This window comes from Dermochelys coriacea, chromosome 1 (assembly GCF_009764565.3).
Source record: "Dermochelys coriacea isolate rDerCor1 chromosome 1, rDerCor1.pri.v4, whole genome shotgun sequence".
Classification (NCBI taxonomy): Eukaryota; Metazoa; Chordata; order Testudines; family Dermochelyidae; genus Dermochelys; species Dermochelys coriacea.
In genome coordinates this window covers 302,961,903-302,981,342 of record NC_050068.2, presented here as the reverse complement: position 1 = coordinate 302,981,342, position 19,440 = coordinate 302,961,903, and the positions used below count along the sequence as shown (strand labels likewise).

The 19,440-nt window shown below is 40.7% G+C and overlaps 1 protein-coding gene and 1 long non-coding RNA gene across 5 annotated transcripts in view; one reads left to right on the top strand and one right to left on the bottom strand.

The window, feature by feature from the left end:
• Nucleotides 1–19,440, top strand: part of DOCK4 (dedicator of cytokinesis 4) — a 397,340-nt gene that overhangs the window by 2,637 nt on the left and 375,263 nt on the right. The gene's annotated exons all lie outside the window — the stretch shown is intronic.
• On the bottom strand, nucleotides 5,398–16,527 carry LOC122456297. Its single transcript, XR_006275136.1, has 3 exons — nucleotides 16,376–16,527; nucleotides 14,600–14,606; nucleotides 5,398–5,411 (listed from the first exon to the last, which is right to left on the bottom strand). It is a non-coding gene; the product is annotated as an uncharacterized LOC122456297 (long non-coding RNA).

The window sequence follows — 19,440 nt, the reverse complement described above, 5'->3', positions numbered from 1 at the left end:
ACAGTCTACATTATATAATCTTTATCCTTGCAAGAACAGCACTCTGAGACAAATTTTTGTACTTAAACTGCAGTTGCAACACAAAGTGATGATGTGGTATATGGGAAAATAGTATAATATCCTCCTATGTGTATTTCCTGAAGCTTCTTAGGAAGATGATTTTTATATATTCAAAATCTAATATCCTACCTCAATGACTTGTTTAAACTATTCCTTTTCCGATCACAGGAAATGGTATATTTCTGAACAGTTATTCTATGTTGCTTTGGCATGTTAAGCTGCCTTGGTAAAATGGGTACATTATTAAATCCCCTTGAGAATCCTGATTAGTTGTACCAAACATATGTATCCTTTGTATGAGCGCGCAGGGCTCAGATCAATGTCAAATCTCATCTGCATTTTCAATCTGAATTTTGCAGCACATGCTGTGTGATCCATGCTTCTACTGTGGCATACCAAAATGGATGAATAACCAAGCAACAGCCACCTAGTTGCAATGAGGAACTGCTGGTAACCAGGTGGCTGTTGCTCACTCGCATAGCCTGGCTGACTCTCACCATAAGGAGTATTTTATACATGAGTAACACAATCTTCCCCATCTTCTATGTTTATGAAACTACTGCCGGCTAGCTGCAGAGAATTCTTTTTGATTCCTTTTCATTGACCAGGTTGCTTTACTCTCAATTCAACAAATAATGGGTACTGTATACTGACTTGGTTAGGAGCATGTCAGTTATGAGTGATAGAACCTTTGCACCAAGGTTTACTAGATATAAACTTGCAGAAAATCTTAATCTTCTGCTGTGAGTTGGACATTGTCTTAAGGTTTACTCCCAGTTTGGTATGGGGCAGTTTTATCTTTCTCATATTCTGCCTTCATGTGGAATCTGCAATATGTTGTCCTCCAGGATGCTGTTGATGAAGATATATGCAGTATATTTTTCATTCAAGACGTTTTTCTTTCTTGTTTAGGGAGGGGAAACTCTTTTCTGTTTTCTCATGCTGCTGTGTCAAACGGATAACAATACTCAATAAAAGAACATTGTCCAGTTACAAATAACACTTAAAGCCTAGTCTGAAGAGAGGGTAGGAGAGGTGCAACTTCAGAATTTTTGTGAGTATATCTGAAAGTGCTAGACACACCTGGTAAACATCTTACACAAATCACAAATGGAGTTGGATCCCACTGGACTTTCATGAACCACACTGTATAATCTGCTGTAGAAGTATCAGAAGTAGTTTGATCAAGACCATACAGCAGGGATTGGCAACCTTTGGCACGCGGCCTGTCAGGGAAATCCGCTGGTGGATCCAGATGGTTTGTTTACCTGCAGTGTCCGCAGGTTTGGCCAATCACAGCTCCTACTGGTTGCGGTTTGCTGTTCCAGGCCAATGGAGGCTGCGGGAAGTGGCAGCCATCACATCCCTCAGCCCACGCTGCTTCCCGCAGCCCCCATTGACCTGGTACAGCGAACCACAGCCAGTGGAAGCTGTGATTGGCCAAACCTGCGGATGCTGCAGGGGGCTTACTCCTGCACCCGCTTACTTCACTGGTCCTTCTCGCATGAACAAAGAGCAACAATACCCGAAGTCCAAAGGTGCAAACAATTCAATGTTTATTGGGGTGAACTTCCAGCAAGCGTGATTCCAGTTTCCTTCCTTAGTGTCCCCCTTCTCAGCTCTGACGCTACAGAGCCTTACCTGTGTCCCTGTTCCCACTTCCACCCTTATCAAAACATGATTCCAATTCCCCCATTCCCTGTTCCCATTTCCCTCCCCCCACTTCCTGATTGACTGCAGACGATATAGTAAAACTTGAGTTTTGCTTAGCTATACCTTAACCAATCATTTTCCTGAAATGTAACTAACCAATCCTAACATATTGTAATATGATTATTTAACCAATTATATCCTACCACCTTAATTAGTTTACGCCCAGCAAAATTAATTATACAGCAGACAGAAACAATCACAGAACCAGACAGAGATTATATAGACAAACAATAGGGAAATGTGGACTACAATGATAGAACAACACAGAAATGAGGATTTCACATCCCAGCTATTGATAAGTGAGTTCTTGCCAGACAGGATGCTGTCAAACTAAGTTTCCTTTTACATTTTCTAGGCACTTCCCTTTCTCTAAAAAGAAAAGGAGTACGTGTGGCACCTTAGAGACTAACAAATTTATTAGAGCATAAGCTTTCGTGAGCTACAGCTCACTTCATCGGATGCATTTGGTGGAAAAAGCAGAGGAGAGATTTATATACACACACACACAGAGAACATGAAACAATGGGTTTATCATACACACTGTAAGGAGAGTGATCACTTAAGATGAGCCATCACCAGCAGCAGGGGGGGGAAGGAGGAAAACCTTTCATGGTGACAAGCAGGTAGGCTAATTCCAGCAGTTAACAAGAATATCAGAGGAACAGTGGGGGGTGGGGTGGGAGGGAGAAATACCATGGGGAAATAGTTTTACTTTGTGTAATGACTCATCCATTCCCAGTCTCTATTCAAGCCTAAGTTAATTGTATCCAGTTTGCAAATTAATTCCAATTCAGCAGTCTCTCGTTGGAGTCTGTTTTTGAAGCTTTTTTGTTGAAGTATAGCCACTCTTAGGTCTGTGATCGAGTGACCAGAGAGATTGAAGTGTTCTCCAACTGGTTTTTGAATGTTATAATTCTTGACGTCTGATTTGTGTCCATTCATTCTTTTACGTAGAGACTGTCCAGTTTGGCCAATGTACATGGCAGAGGGGCATTGCTGGCACATGATGGCATATATCACATTGGTAGATGCGCAGGTGAACGAGCCTCTGATGGTGTGGCTGATGTGATTAGGCCCTATGATGGTATCCCCTGAATAGATATGTGGACAGAGTTGGCAACGGGCTTTGTTGCAAGGATAGGTTCCTGGGTTAGTGGTTCTGTTGTGTGGTGTGTGGTTGCTGGTGAGTATTTGCTTCAGATTGGGGGGCTGTCTGTAAGCAAGGACTGGTCTGTCCTACCACCATCTGTTCCTCTGATATTCTTGTTAACTGCTGGAATTAGCCTACCTGCTTGTCACCATGAAAGGTTTTCCTCCTTCCCCCCCCTGCTGCTGGTGATGGCTCATCTTAAGTGATCACTCTCCTTACAGTGTGTATGATAAACCCATTGTTTCATGTTCTCTGTGTGTGTTTGTATATAAATCTCTCCTCTGCTTTTTCCACCAAATGCATCCGATGAAGTGAGCTGTAGCTCACGAAAGCTTATGCTCTAATAAATTTGTTAGTCTCTAAGGTGCCACACGTACTCCTTTTCTTTTTGCGAATACAGACTAACACGGCTGCTACTCTGAAATCTGTTCCCTTTCTCTGGAGGTGATAGGCATTATAAGGACAGGATTGTGTTCCCAGTAGCACCTTATTTCAATGTGACTAGTTTGGAATGTGAGGATGTGACCGGTCGCTTCCCAGCTTATGGCTGCCTCTGCTGCTTAGCCAAAGATCTTAGCCTTAGAACAGGGCCTCAGACTGTCACAGTAAGAGAAGGCCCTTACACCGGCAGATAGTGATTTTGATTCTTTCTTTTATACCTCTTTTATAACTAGCTAAGTGATAAGAATACACCTAAATTAGAGTATAGGCCTTTACAGACAGGCCTAAATATCTATATCCTAACAGTAAACAAACCGACCTGGTCCACCAGCGGATTTCCCTGATGGGCCACATGCCAAAGGTTGCTGATCCCTGCTATATAGCTATGGCTATTTTGCACACAATAGATCAGTGAATAGGCACATCTTTCAAAGCCAATTCTTACTGCTTGGTGCAAATCTGAGACCTGTAATTGTAATAAAGAAAATGCACTGCTTATTCTGTACATGCTGCTTAAAGAGGAGAAAGGAAGTTCAGCTGATTGCTAAATGAGTAGTTCAAATATAAATAATAGATTTACTCCTCCCCCCCCAAAAATAATTCCACATACTGCACAATGCCAGATCTGTCAACATTTTAGTTTGATAAATCCTGTATCTGAGAATATACTTTCGTTTTCTAGAACTTGATAATTTTATATTGATTTAGTCACTGAATGCTAATGTTAGCCTCGGGAGTTATGGGGCATGAGTGAGAGAGGAAGGGAGAGTTGGAGAAAAATTAAGAATAGCTGAACACAGTGTATCACTTACAAGTAGCATGTTCACCCAGACAGTGCAGTCATTCGATATAGCATGGTGCACTTTTTAAACTCATACAGAAAAAATAAGTCCAAAGGGACTTGACGTTTATATTGTGCTGTTGAGCTATAAATCACAGTGCTTCACAAAGTGTGCAAAGGGTGAATGTCTCCATCTTATAAAGGGAGGAGCTGAGGGGGTTAAGTGACTTGTTGAAAATCACAGAGTATGGCCAAGGCAAAACTGAGAACTGAACTATCATTCAGTGTAGCACGAAAGAATTAACACAACAAAGTTAGTGTACAAATAAAACCAATGACCAGAATTCCTCATTCTTATATCCACGTAGTATCTCAAATTTCAGATATGTCCATAACTCAATAATTTACGTTTTTAAAATATTTTCATCTTACTTAATGTCACTTCATTTGTTGGGCCCCATCAGGATTTTCTAAAGTGCCGTTGCCCAGTGGATTATTCATACAGCACCCATGCTCTGTCAGACTTAAGTTTAACCCATAACTTTCTGTATTTAAAACCATTTTTTACTGATCCAAGCTTAAATAAACTTTTCAGCTCAGAACATTTTCAATCCATGATATTGGTGAAGGACAAAGATCAGGGTTGAGATTTTCAGAGCTGGCTAGGAGATTTAGCCACACAATTCCCATTGAAATTATAGAAGTTGTGTTGCTAAATATCAAAGTCATCTTTGGAAAATCTCACCTTAGGTACCTGTGCTAATTCTGGAATTGCTTAGCAGCCTTCAATACTGTTGATGAGACCCAGATTAACAGATCACTGGGCCCTAGGCAAATCCTGGCTCCCGTCTCCTGACCAGCTCCTGTCGTGCAGGCACTCATTGCAGTTCCTCGTCCAAAGCTCTGGCTGAGGTACTAGTGCAGGTGCTGGCCGCACAGCAGTGATGAAGAGGAAAAGCACGGCCTGCCCTCTGTCCATTTGGGTTTGGCTCTGCCCATCCTCTGTCATGACAAGGGTTAGGGTAGTGGGGCCAAAACTGAGGGAGTGGCATTGCAACCTGGTGCATGGGGGTCACAATGCCATTCACTCAGTTTTGGCCCTGCCACTCTGTCATTACACCAGGCTGGTTGGCCAAACCTGAGTGCACAGTGGGACAAGTAGCACTGCTATGGGGCTGGCTCCTGTAGCAGTAGTTGAGCCAGACCTGCCAGAGGTGTCTAGGTTGCCTATGCCTTAATCCCGCCCTGCTGTTGACCCTGAAGTGTCTGTGACAAAACAACCCAGAGAATAGTATTGGGTGATAGCTCATCAGTAAGGCTACGATTTAGTCTCAGGTATTTTTAGTAAAAGTCACGGACAGATCATGGGCAATAACCAAAAAGTCATGGCCAGTGATCTGTCTGACTTTTACTAAAAATACCCCTAACTAAATCTTACCTGCTGGTGAGGGGGGAGAGGGTGTGTTTCAGTGGACGCTGCCGCTCCTGGGGGTGAAGGATGTCCCGGGACCTGCGGCTACTGCTCCGGGGGTGGCGGCGGGGGAGGCGCGCGGGGGCTACCGGGGCCCTGCTGCCACTGATGCTGCTGCTCCTCCGGGTGGGGGTGGCTTGGGGCGTTGCTGCTGCTCCCTGACCACTGCTCTGCGGCAGCACCCGAGACCAGCTTCCTGGGACCGTCAGAGCAGCTGCTGGGGTGGCCTTGGGGTCAGCCACACCAGCCGTTGTAGCTGCGGAAGTCACAGAGGTCCTGGAAAGTCATGGAATCTGTGACTTCTGTGACCTCCATGAAAGAATTGCAGCCTTAGTCATCAGGCTTGAAGCATCTGATGCGGGGTGTTGCAGAGTTCTCTTCTGTCATCTTTTCTGTTCACGGTATGTGTAAAGCTACAAAGGGAGATCATGGGAATGTTTTGGTTGCAGTGCCAAAAGTACACTGATGACGTTAACCTCTGTCTGTTTCATGGAACCTGGTCGGTGCCAGTGCTGAACTTTCCAGTGCCCAGGCATGGATGGGAACTAACGGGTTAAAGTTTAATCCAATATGAGTGAGGTAATGCTGGGTTACATAACCCAAGGCAGTGGCAGAAGTGATAACTCCCTTCTTGAAATTACTTTTCTATTACGAGGTCTTGTTGAATTCTGGATATTCAAATAGCAGGTGTGGCTACAATTATTTCCTCCCACCTTTTCTGACTAATAGGGTGTGAGCTCTCTTAATTAGATGTGGCTCTCACCATGATATCCATGTCTTTGTCTATCTGGTATTTCATGCAAAGAACATACATCTCCCATGTTGCAGCTACTGCACTGACTTCCAACTTATTTCTTACTATAATTCAATGTTTGTTTTGGTCTATAAAGCTCTTCATGATTTGGGTGCTTGTGTATCTTAGGGAAAACTCAGGAAAGAGACAGTCTTCCAGTTAAGATCAGCTGGAACGCTTGAGCCGACAATCCTTAGATTTGAGCAGTGGATGACAAGGTATTTTCAGTAGAAATTCAACTCTGGAATTTTCTTCCCTTTCTCCCCCTGGGTCTGACAGCCAGAACATTTTGATCATTTGGGTTCATTACAAGGCCTATCTGTTTATTCAGGCTTCTTCTGTGGCGAAGGATTGAACTGGGAAGGACTTGTTTCCTTTTCTGTTGGTCTGGGAGTTCTTATTGTGTTCTCTTGTGACTGTTAACAAGAGTTATCTTTGCATGTGACTGCATCAGTGAAAGGTTTATTTGTTTTGGCTTTTAAAATAAAGCATTCTATCTATATGCTCTTCCTCACTTTGCTGGGGCTGCCTTCATGTGATTTCTGCCTCCCGCATTCCCAGGTATCAAAAATCTTCACATTTTGGGGAAATTATTCTCCTTCTAGACAACTCGTGTCTTCTGGTTTCTCACATTGGTGACAGAAGCAGTATTAACCACATAAAAACCATACAACTCAGTCCCTAGTTTTATCATGTTTTATCCCCTTGGTCACATAAGCAGCTTGGAAGCATCTTTGCCTATAGTCTCTTTCTTAGAGAAACATATTAGGAAACATAAATGTTGGCAGAAACTATGCACAATTATCAACTGAAAGACATGTGGATGGCGTATGGAGAATGAAAGCTCCAAGGAGTGCCACACTGACCTGACACCTGTGTCAGAACTTTGGATGTCAAGCTGGTACTGTTTCAGATCTCTAAGTGAAAAAGATTGAAGGGGCTAAACTAGTTAGAGCTCCATGAAAATAGGGTTTCTCCATAATAATTATAGTTCTCCAAATGAAGGAGAAGGCAGGGATCTGATGTTTCTAGGGTCTTGGCCACTTGAAACTCTTCACTTGAAGATCGTGCTGATCCTTCTTCCAGGTGTTGCAGAAGAGTCTGTCCAAGGATTTGGGAGCTACAAATATTAGTCTGCTAAGTGACTAGCATCAGGGACAAGGAAAGGTACCCTTAGATCCTGTAATTTGTAAAAAGGTTTTTCTTGATGAGAAAATGAGGCCACGTAAAATATAATTTATGCAGTGAAAGTGATCATTGCTGCTATGGAAATAGAGGCAAAACTATGCTCTTGAAGGAGCCCTAACTCTACTACAAACCACCATGACTGGGTCAGGAAAAATAGCAGCTGAAGCTGACTGGATGTTCCCCATTCTGCTTCAGTTGTTGAGGAATACTGTCCGCTTTAAAGATCACACTTCTGTCGGAAAATTGTTACCTGCTTTGTTTCATGTAACAGCTAAGATTGTTACCTGTGAATGAGTAGAGGGGAAAATATCTGTTTACTTTTGTGCTCTGATGTATACACTGAGTTACATTGTTTTTTCATACAGCAACAATAACGGGAACAAACAGTAGGTAGGAAAATGTGACTGTAAAATCACAAAAACGGACAGGAGGGCATGGAGGAAGGTATAGTACTTAAACTTATTTCTAACTCCCTTTAAAAAAAATTGACTGGATCAAGTATCTGTGTCTTTTCAGTGTTTGGGGATTTAAGTGGTTGATCTCATGAAAGTTAATGCTTAAGTGATAAGCTTGTCTGTCCCCATCTTTTTCCCCAGCAGAGGAGGAAAGGGTATGTGAGAAATGGACTTGAGTGCCTTTTCAGGTGCTTTATTTTGATGATGCTGTCACAGCTTGTCTGTGTTTGATGTTTTTTTATCTAACTGAGCCACTGATAGTAGTGTTCCATTAAACACTGAAAACAATAGTGAGAAAGAAGAAAGTATTCGGTACGAGCAGCTTTCTCTTTAAATGTGTGATTGGTCTGTGTTCTAGGGAGCAGAAAATAGGAAAGAAAAGCATTCTTCTTTAATAATTTGTATTGAACTCACACAAGCTCATATAAACTAACAATTGGAGCTGAGCCCCACCCGCTGAAGGAGTAAACCCAGAAACAGCTCCTACAGGACTGTCCAAAAATGTAAGTAATCGGAACTATGTGAAAATTCTATCCATAGTGACACAAATCACCAGGGTAGGGCTGGTATCGCTGTTGGTAGGGTTAAACTGTATCTAACATCTTTTACTCAAAAATAGGTTAGCTTTGCAAAAAACAAACAAACAAAAAAAAGTAGTCTGTACTTTATTCCACTTAGGTAGGGGTAATGAACAGAGAATATACAAGACACTTTCTCTAGGGAAAACAAGTGTTTATCACACAAGAGGCTGTAGTACTGAGTATAAACTAATCAGTGTCCTTACATGAGCTATATGAAAGACAACTGCCTCAATCCAGACTCTCTTCAGAACACAACAGAAACTGCTTTGTATTATACAAACAGTAATGAAAATCAACTGGTTTCTCTTATAACATGATCTAGACTATGACATTTGTTGAATAGTTATATTATATTGTGTTAAAATATTGTTAATATTGTTTGTTTTTATAGATAACAGAACAGTTTAATAAAAAGAGGAATATTTTTTAAAAAAGTGAGTTGAGTCCTCGGTAAAGGCAATGATATGAATTCCTCATTGTAATAACTTCGTATTTTTGGATGAAGTAACTTCTCTTTTATACTGTCAATCTGTAGAGTTCCTAATGTTATCTCTGATTTCATGAGCAATAACCTGTTCTCCAATTCATCCCATTAAACTAAATTGTCCACAGATGGATGGATGGATGTAAGTTGTAACTATACATTTTTACAGGTAATAAGGATGACTGTTATAAGGAATAATGCTAATTAACAATGATCATTTTTCTTTCAAGGACCCTTCCTGCAAATAAAAATGTACCTGCTTTCTAGCAATGATGCATGCAGCTCAACCAGGTTTACCCATGATTTCTGAAATGGTGCTGCTGATGCCTTGTCCTCGCCTACATTTGCAGCCAGCCATGGCCAACTGCATCCATTGTTAACACCCATTCTGAGCAATGGGCACTTCTGCTAGCACAGAGAGGTTAAAGAGTTTGATTTGCAGTCCTCTTTGCTAACTGGAAGTTCAAATTGCTCCATTTATTTTATTTGTGTAAATGACAGTGGTTTTATTTTTGTATTTCTAGTTTGTGACAGAAAACTAAACAGTAACTACTGAGTTTGGTAGTGTAGCAGAAACTTGAAATTCATGGGCATGTTATGTACTGCATTTAATTCACTGAACCTCTATTAATAAGGTTAATAAATTAGGGAAAACACATTATTCACTATTAGTGATGTTAGAAACTTTTGAACCATTCTTCAGTTATTTTATACAATTTTTTTCTTGTCAAATTTGTAAAATTTCCTAGACAAAAATAGAATAAGAATCATTTAAAAATATAATTTACAGAAGAATTGGTGGTTTCCTTCTTACATTGTACTGTGCAAGGCAGATTAGAGTCCATTCACTATCTGCACTTATTTTCCCAATAAGAAAAAAATGAGAATAATTAATCATTGTAACAAGAGCCAAAATGTCATCACTCTGTGATATCCTTTCTTCCCCCTGGAACAACAGAAGACTTTTAAAGCAAACAAAATTCCTCTTTTACGGGGCCAGATATAGTTCTACATATTCAGCTGTGTTGAACAAATGGACTGCCCTACCCTTTCCCTCCCCACCTAAATAAGGGAAGGCATAGTAGCTGACCACACAGACTTAACTGTAGTTTTTCTCAGCTGAATACGTAGTAAAATATTTTTAGCATAATTGTTAGATTCTCAAGAGACTAGTCATTTCTAATTACTAAAGTAACTGGAAATGTAGCACACTTAATTATTCAGGAATTGAATTCATAATCTTGTGGCGTGAACTTCTTCAAAAAATAAAAAGAAACTTAAATATTTTTCAAAATTACATTAAAAGAAAAAGGTAGACAAAGTATTCAGTTGTGTTAAATTAATCTGGTGTGTAGTTAAGATAGTTAAGACTGCATATGCACTTGTTAAGAAAATAATCATTTGAAAATTTATTTCAATCCACTGGAGAAGCAACATTGTTCAAGATGTAGAAAAATGAAAAAATTGAGTTATTTTCTGTTGTATGTCCCTTGTAAATCTTCAGTAAAGCATAAGTGCCAATTTCCAAGTACAAATAAATTGATCTTTGAAGGCATAGCAGCTTTGTGATCTATTAAAAATTCTCTTACTATTGTTTAGATTTTGCTGGGTATGCTTCTAGTTTTTTTACAGAATCTAAATCAGATCTTGACAAACTTACTCGACATTTAATAGCATTACGATTAAATCTACTAATCTGAGGCTGATATGAAGGAAGGGCACCCACCAGTTAAGTCCAGAGGCAGGATAATATTGAGAACCATTTGCTGGGATTTTTTTTTTTTCCAAGATGCTCTCCATGGACTCTGCTTGAAAGCTTTATTTTTTACTTCACCTTCTAGTTACAAATTATTTGTTAAATCTGCAATCCCCTCTTCTGGCTGTGGAAAAGGAGAAAGTTCTCTCTGAAACACCAAAGACTCAAGCTTCCTCTGAGATGTAGCAAGGAAGAAGCTCTGCTTCTCCATTGCTCCTGCCAACCATTGTTTTTTAGGACCCTTAATCTCAGTGAGGAGTGTTGGCCTCTGCTGCTGTTCATGCCTCTCAGCGGAAAAGGTGGTGTGACTGCTGTCCATTTTGCTGCTGCTGCTGCTGCTTGGGCTTAGCCATGAGCAATAGACAGCCCCTAGTTTGGTCTGTCTGCAGATTCAAGAAGACTGTTTACATTTGGTCATGTTCAGAAACTTCTTTTAAAGTCTGAAGGCTAGAAACTTTTTTGGGGGGGATGGGGGGGAGAAAGCTTACATTCTGCAGAAACTGATGGCACAGGCCCCTCAACTCAGCAGGGAAAAGGTTCCTACTTGCTACTAGTGAGTAGCTGAGTGGAATTTTCAAGCCTGGACTAAACAACTTATAATTGCAATGTTTAGTTCACTTCTATCAGAAATTTCAAAGGGTCACTGAGACAGGTTAAATTTGGGCCTATATCTTCATTTACTCCTTCCTAAACAAATGCCAGTTTTTTTTTCCTGCTCTTGCTTAATAAAAATAGAGCTAAACTTCAGAACACTGGCATCATTCATTATGCAAGCCTATGGTTTTTTTCTAAGAAGAATTTCAGTTTGAATGAATATGTATTCATCCTCTTGTCCTCTTTTGAGTAATCTCATAGTTCTGCATAATGATTGGGATCTACTAGTAGCTCAGCAGCTTGTAGAGACCAGGAACAGCAATCTGCACCAATATCAGGGATGCCTAACGATCTGGATTCATCAATAAAAATGTAGTGGATGGGTAGAGTGAGGTTGATAAGGAAAGGTCACATGGTTTGAGACTAGCAGTGGTAAAGGAGCAAAGCAAATTCATTGAACCCATTGCTGGTCAACTAACACTTGCACCAAAAATTCTCACTTGCTGGTTAAATGTATTAAATAGGCTTTTAGTTACACATTAACATTCCAGTTGAGCTCTGTATGTCTTTGGTTCTCCTAACTCCCTATACAAAATATCAAGAATTAAATTATTTAATACCCTTTAATGCACAATCAGTGTATGTAGTCCAAAAACACTTTACAAAGTACAGATAGGGGATTTCCATCACTCATTACTGATATACAACAACTCTTGGGTGGAACATGGAAGCTTTCGCACAGTTCACTTCAGCACCATATGGTACAGTGGTTCAGGAAATTCAGAATAGCTTATCATTATTATATTATTGAATAAGCAGAGAAAAGTAAATAGTCAGAATGTAAATACCCAGTAAGAGAAGTTGTTACACCAAGGGTAACATGCCTACTTGTGGGTTGGAAACAAAACAATGTTCTAGAGTATCTTTAATGACCAAAAATGGACAGGGTCTTAATTTTGTAACTTCTCTAAAAGAAAAAACAGTGCCATATGTATCCTCTGGCAGCAATGACTAGGGCTGTGACTCTTTCACGGAGGTCACGGAAGTCACAGATTCTGTGACTTTCCGGGACCTCTGTGACTTCCGCAGCCACATAAGCCACTGCTCCAGTGGCCCCAGGCAACTGGTCCCGGTGCTGCTCTGGAACAGTGCTCTGGGAGCAGCTGCGGCGCCCCAGGCTGCCCCCACTCAAGAGAGGAGGAGCAGTGGTGGCGGGGCCACGGGCCACCCCCACCTGGAGTAGCCATGGCAGGACCATGGGTTGCCTCTTCCCCCCGCCCCCTCCAAGAGTAGCAGTGACAGCAGGGCCCTGGGACACACACACAGCAGGTAAGATTTTGTTAGGGGTATTTTGAGTAAAAGTCACAGACAGGTCACTGGCCATGACTTCTTGGTTATTGCCTGTGATCTCTTGGTGACTTTTACTCAAAATACCCATGACTACATTGTTGTCTTAGCAATGACTCATTGGATTGAGTGCTGCCTACCAATGCATCTTTTTGCAGCTGTGACAGGGTCGGGCCAGATGGCTACAGGAGAGTAATAGAAGGCAGATATATTAGCCCCAGGTTAAGTAGGTCCCTTTTCCCTGGATAAGGTAACAGGGAAGGTCCCAGAACAATCAGGAACTTTCAGAAAACAATTAAGGCAGACAGGCTGATTAGAACACCTGCAACCAATCAAGAAGCTGCAAGAATCAATTAAGGCAGGCTAATCAGGGCACCTGGGTTTAAAAAGGAGCTCACTGCATTTTGTGGTGTGTGGGAGGAGCTGGGAGCAAGAGGTGCAAAAAGCTGAGAGTGAGAAGGCATATTACTGGAAGACTGAGATGTACAAGCATTATCAGACATCAGGAGGAAGGTCCTGTGGTGAGAATAAAGAAGGCGTTGGGAGGAGGCCATGGGGAAGTAGCCCAGGGAGTTGTAGCTGTCACACAGCTGTTACAGGAGCTACTGTAGACAGCTGCAATCCTCAAGGCCCTGGGCTGGAACCCGGAGTAGAGGGCGGGCCCGGGTTTCCTCCATCCCCCCAACTCCCTGCTTGATACCGGAGGAGTTAACTTGGGCTGTGGGTTCCACCAGAGGGGAAGGTCTCTGGCCTGTTCCCCGATCCACTAGGTGGATCAGCAGAGACTGCGGGGATTGTTCTTCTTCCTTTTCCCCATGCTGGCCAGTGATGAGGCTAACTGAGTGAACGACAGATTTGAGCCACGAAAGTGGCCAAATTGAGGGCTGCTGTGAATCTTTGAGGCGAGCAAATCTGCCAATAAGCGCAGGACCCACCAAGGCGGAGGAGGAACTTTGTCACACAGCACTTGGAGTTATTTCTTGGTGGCTACGCGATTCAGGTACTGTCTCAGTCTTAAGCTGTTCAGCTAAGTACATCTGAGAAAATCACTTTTTGAGTAGGTACAGCAGTAAGCTCCTCACTCCTATAAATGGGATGAAACTTACACTAGAGATGAGGGTTAGTAGACAGTCTTCTATCTTAAGAAACTGCCTCCAAGTGTCTCCAGATGTCCTGAGCACAACTTTGTCCTAGCTCTTATTTTGAATGCTAATTTAGCAACTGTTTTTTGTTGGTCACTAAAACAGGTTTCACTGTAATGAGACTGTGACTGATAAAATAGTAAGCTGACAAGTAACCTGAAAATTAAAACTTGTGAATCTGTTTAATTTTAATGATGTGGAAATGTTTTGTATTCTCTTAATGCAGAATAAGTTATGTGGAGAGATATCGACATAAATCTCCACATTAAAGGTCTGACAGCCTGTCAGCAATAGCAAGGGTTCATAGAAATAATGCAAATAAATTGGGCAGAGCCAAGTCAAAGTGAAGGCAGCATGGGTTTAATACTCCCAGCACCTATCATCTGTCCACATTTCACCAGCATATCCTGAGTTGAAGCACTTTTAAATGAGCTGTCCTAGTCTTTTGAACATGGAAGGTGGAGTTCATAGTTTTTTCCCATTGCTTTCTAATTAAATTTGATTTTTGCTGAGTATGCAGTAGCTATAAGAAACCTTGAATAGTCAGAATTGCATCTTCTCACAAGGTGAAGCTTGCTAGGCATTATTATTGCCCAGTAATACCTCCATAGTTCTGGAAGGGATCTCTCTGTCTACTTTCAACTCTTCCTCTACTACCCTTGTAATTACCCCATGCCCTTTCTCTGTCATGGATGGCTTGTGGCAATCCTCCTGGAGCCTGTCAAGAGACTTTGTCTGGTAAGGAATTTGTAGATTGTAATGAGACACTTCCTTCTTTAATTCTCTCAATCCCCTTGTCTAAATACATTCCTTCCACGGCATTTTCAGACCCTCTTGGCCCAAGATCTAGGAACTGAGCTTAGGATAACCCCTATTTTTCCTCAGTATATTCGCCTGTTGCTAGACCACAGTGTTAGTCTAGACAATCCTTAATTCTCGTGGTTGTTCCATGATTTACAGTGGAAGCTGGCCCGAAACCCTTGTGGAAGAGTGGAGACGTATGGTATTTATTATGAAATATCAATGTGATTAGCGCTTGTAACTTGTCTTTCTCTGAAAACAAATAACAAATTCCTCCCCCCAAAACAAATGCTAAGGTTCATCTATAGTCTTTCTCTTTCTGTGGGGAATCAAGATTTCCTTGTTTGTTTGTTTTTGTTGATTAAAAATAAATTCCATGACTCATGATGGCGAAGTGTATAGTACCCTTTTGTTTCTCTTGCCACATAGACAACAAATTACACTGCAATCACAGGGCTAGTAAGACACATCTAGCTATTTTGTAGGGAACTGTTTCTGTTTTATTGACACAACTTCTTTTTTAGACTACTTATGCAACATCTTTTTGAGATGTTGACAAAAATTCAAACAGGCATTAACCTATTCAGTGTGTGTGTGTGTGTGTGTGTGTGTTCTTCCTTGGGGGAATTAACATTATAGAATGAGGGAAAAGCAGGTAAGATAATGCCAGTTGGATCAGTGCTAACTTTCCTACTAAAACCATGTAGATTTGGGAGAGAGTAGATACTTTAGAGTAGCTGATTATCTTCCCACATCTTGTCATTGCCTCCTGCATGGAGAAGCCATGCCCTCACTTGCTCTTGGATTTAGTGGCTTTTCATCCCCCCGCCTGTGATTTAGTATCTGAGGGCCACATGTCGGGGATGTTAAAACCCCTCAAACTGACTCGCTGCTCTTTATGTAACACACTTTGTAGAAAGTGTATCTGATAAAAAAAAAAAAGTGATCATTTGCAGTATACAAGTCAGATATCAGATTTTGATTAATTGCCTCCCCACTAAAGCTATAACACTACAGATTTACATTTTCTTGATTGCATGTGGTATGCAGATGAAGACTTGTTGTTTAACATTACTGTCTTGGTCTCTGTAAGGAACTGCACAGGGAGCGACTGTGTGGTTCGGGGTAGTATGATAGAGAGGTATTCACCCCTTGATCTTGGGTTCAAATCCAACCTAGGCCAGTAGCAGCCTAAAATCATTATTACTGGGTGAAGGCTGTTGCTAAGTTATTGTGTGGTATCTGTCCATCTCCTGTTGTGCAAGAGTGTGATACTTCCTCGGAGTACCATCTGCCCTTAGTGTGGGGAAGCCATGTGTGAGCCTGGTGTGGGTCAGCTCCCTGACTCCACCGGACACTTAGATATGTTTATAGTGAAATCAATTATATATCTATTTAACCAAGCATAGAGGTTCAGGTGATAGCAAATAGAAGTATTGGAAACAAAGGGTTACATATAAAATAATACCATAACATGCATGCTAGAATCTGGACTTACTTAACTATATACTTTCATGTCTGAGGGCTTGTTTACACTAGTGCGCGGGGTTGATCTAAGATGAGCAACTTCAGCTATCTGAATAGCATAGCTGAAGTCAACGTACCTAGATCTACTTACCGTGGTTTCTTCACTGCAATAAGTCAACAGCTGATGCTCTCCCGTCGACTCCACTTGCACTTCTTGTTCTGGTGGAGTACCGGAGTTGATGGGAGAGCGCTCAGTGGTCGATTCATTGCGTCTATACTAGATGCGATAAATCGACCCCTGCTGGATCGACTGCTGCCCACTGATCCAGCGGGTAGTGTAGACAAGCCCTTAGAGAGCAAATATCACCCAATGTCTTTCCAGTTTTTTACAGACAGGCTTGGCCTGTGAACTTCTACTCATGAGACAAGTCATACTGTCAGCTTGCCTCTTTTGTGAAAGATGCAGGATGTCTGTTTGCATCCTCAGATATATCTGAACAATTCATTGTCTTTATTCATAAACAGGATGCCTTCCTGCTTGTTGGTTTTTCTTGCATACTCCTTTCTTGTAGATTTCATAGTCTCTTAATCTGCATCTGGCTCAGAGGCCTACACAGTGAGACGCACAATACACAAAGACCAGTCAGGGAGGTAAGTACCTGTTACCCCCTGCCTGAAAGGAACCTGTCTGAGACTTGTCAGCTGCTGATTATCTGCCCTAAGAACATGATTTTCAATATAGACACACAATTCCTTAAATATTATCTTTACTTACATTTCATAATGATTAGGATGACCATTAGGCTACTGGCTCTTGGCAGAGACCTCAGATGCCACCCTTTAGTGAATTATTATGTATATATCTGACCCACAGGATCCCTGTAAAACTCTAGACGCAGCTTATGCCATCTGCTAGTTGGGACCAAGTGGTCCTTGGATCACAAAGTGCCCACATAACGAAAACCATCACCATCATTTGTATTAAAGCATCGCCTTTATCAACCTTCTCAATAGAGTGAAAAAAATTACATAACTGCATGGAAACGAAAAAAAATCTTTTTTGCCCCTAAAGTCTCACCAGAGCTAAATTGCCAAGTGACCACTTTTGCATGCAGCATATTCTCAACTACACAAACACTTAGCTGACGACAAGTTGGGGTGTAAATGTATCCTTTACCAACCTGCCGCACACTAGGTGTCTATGTGAATCCTGCTGTGTCACGCTAAAAGTTCCATAGTGTGCTTTGCTCTACTCCACTTCAAAATAGGAATTAATATTAGAAGGGGGAAATGAATCCAAGTTAAAAACAAACAAGGCAAATGAAATGCCTCCTATATCCTGGCTGGTTAGAAAGGAAATTTCTGTACCTTTTTTTAAATTTTGCTTAAGAAGAAAACCAATGAAAAAACAAACCCACTTAAATATCTTTTGAAATAGTTAACCAAGATATTGCAATACTGTCACTTTTTATTGTACAGATAAAGCATCCTTTTTTTTTAAAAAAAAAAATTCTGTCAATGGCTAATTTTAGAGGCTCTGTGGTTTACCTGTAGAACACGTTGTGCTTACATGTACAACAAATTTTAAGACTTTTTAAAAATCCAAAACCTCTCCTATTGAAATGTTTGTAAATTATCTCTTCCTGGCTTTTAAATAGAATATTATTCAAAGATTTTTTGTACTTTATACAAAATGATTCTGTAAGGACAGTAAAACAGTCACCACTTTAATTATAAAAGAACTGCCCCACCACTAAATTCTTGGTAAATTATAATAGAACACAATTCAGAAGAGCAGGAGATATTGTCCAGAAGTGACGCTTGTTTGTTGTATTGAGTTAATATCAGTTACACTGTACAACTGCTGGAAAACCTGGGATTTCTCTGGGATGCGCAGTTGTACTTGGCTCCATTTTCTCAGATCTGACATGAGGGGAATTGTGCTCTTCTGTGGATTATACTTTTAAAAATGCATAAAACTGTTTAACTCGTATGTAAAACAAGAAAACTTACGTTGGACCCAGCACAATGTTTGAGCTACTGAAATACTAGCTATCTTGAGTATCAGTATAAAATATCATTTTAGAACTAAGATTAGAGGTTCATAATTGCATATATTTTTATCTTACTAAAAGACTTTTCTTTCCTTTTAATTAGAATAATTTGTAAACTGAGTTTCACATATATTCAAAAGCATCTTTGCCCTCCATTTAAAATTCCTTTAGAAGGCAAACGTTTTCTTTTGGTTGGTGAGGTGTGAGAGAATTATAATGATGATGGAAACTGGTCTACAATCCTGGCAGGTATTATCCCAACCCGTCTGCTCTACCAGTCTCAACTGCTGAACTTGCTTCCAACCCATTATCATACTGAAATTTCAACTTGATGATCCTCCCTGCTGTTGAGCCCCATCAAAAAGTGATTAGCCAGATGTGGAAAAGAGAGGAACCATGATAAAATTGACTAAAATGCAGAAATCATAGAAGAGGGCTAAAATCTTGGATTCTGTTATGTAATGATACTTTGTGTAGCTGAGTTTGAAAATATATAATCTTGTTTTAATTTTTCTGATTTATTATTTTTACTTGAAGGTTTGTACCTTGGATCTCTGAAACATTTGAATGTTACACATTTAAGTGGCTAACAGTAGCGAGTGTTGTTTTTGCTTTCCTCTAGAGTGCTTAAAAAAAAAATCAGCTCCGTATGTCTGCATCGCTTTGGATGATGCAAAAATGGGCATTTTCTTTTCATAGCTAAACTACTCTCTCTGAAAAGAAAGAGAGGGAGGTAATTTAGTGAGCCTGGCGTTACAACTGTTTTTTCAGAAAGGAATCTCTTGAGCCTTTTTAGATATGTGTCTAATACAAAGCTGCTTGACTATGTGGGTCTTTACACCTATTTTTGTTCCAAAGGTTAGAAGTAGTACTTTACCACATGGAGAATTTGTGATCCTCTGCAGAGAACTTAATCTCAAGATACCCATGAACACATAATTTATTATAAAAATAATTATTTTTCAGCGATAGTATTGATGCGGATCTTAAATTTTTTAGAGTATCATGATTCTGAGTGGAAGTTGACTTACCCTATGTGAAAGAGGGTTCATGCAGTCTGTGGCACATCATGCCAGCCCATAGGAAGTGAAAGTGATGTCATGCTAGGACTTTAGATGTGGCTTTGAAATGCTGCTACCATTACTATAAAATGTTGTTTGTC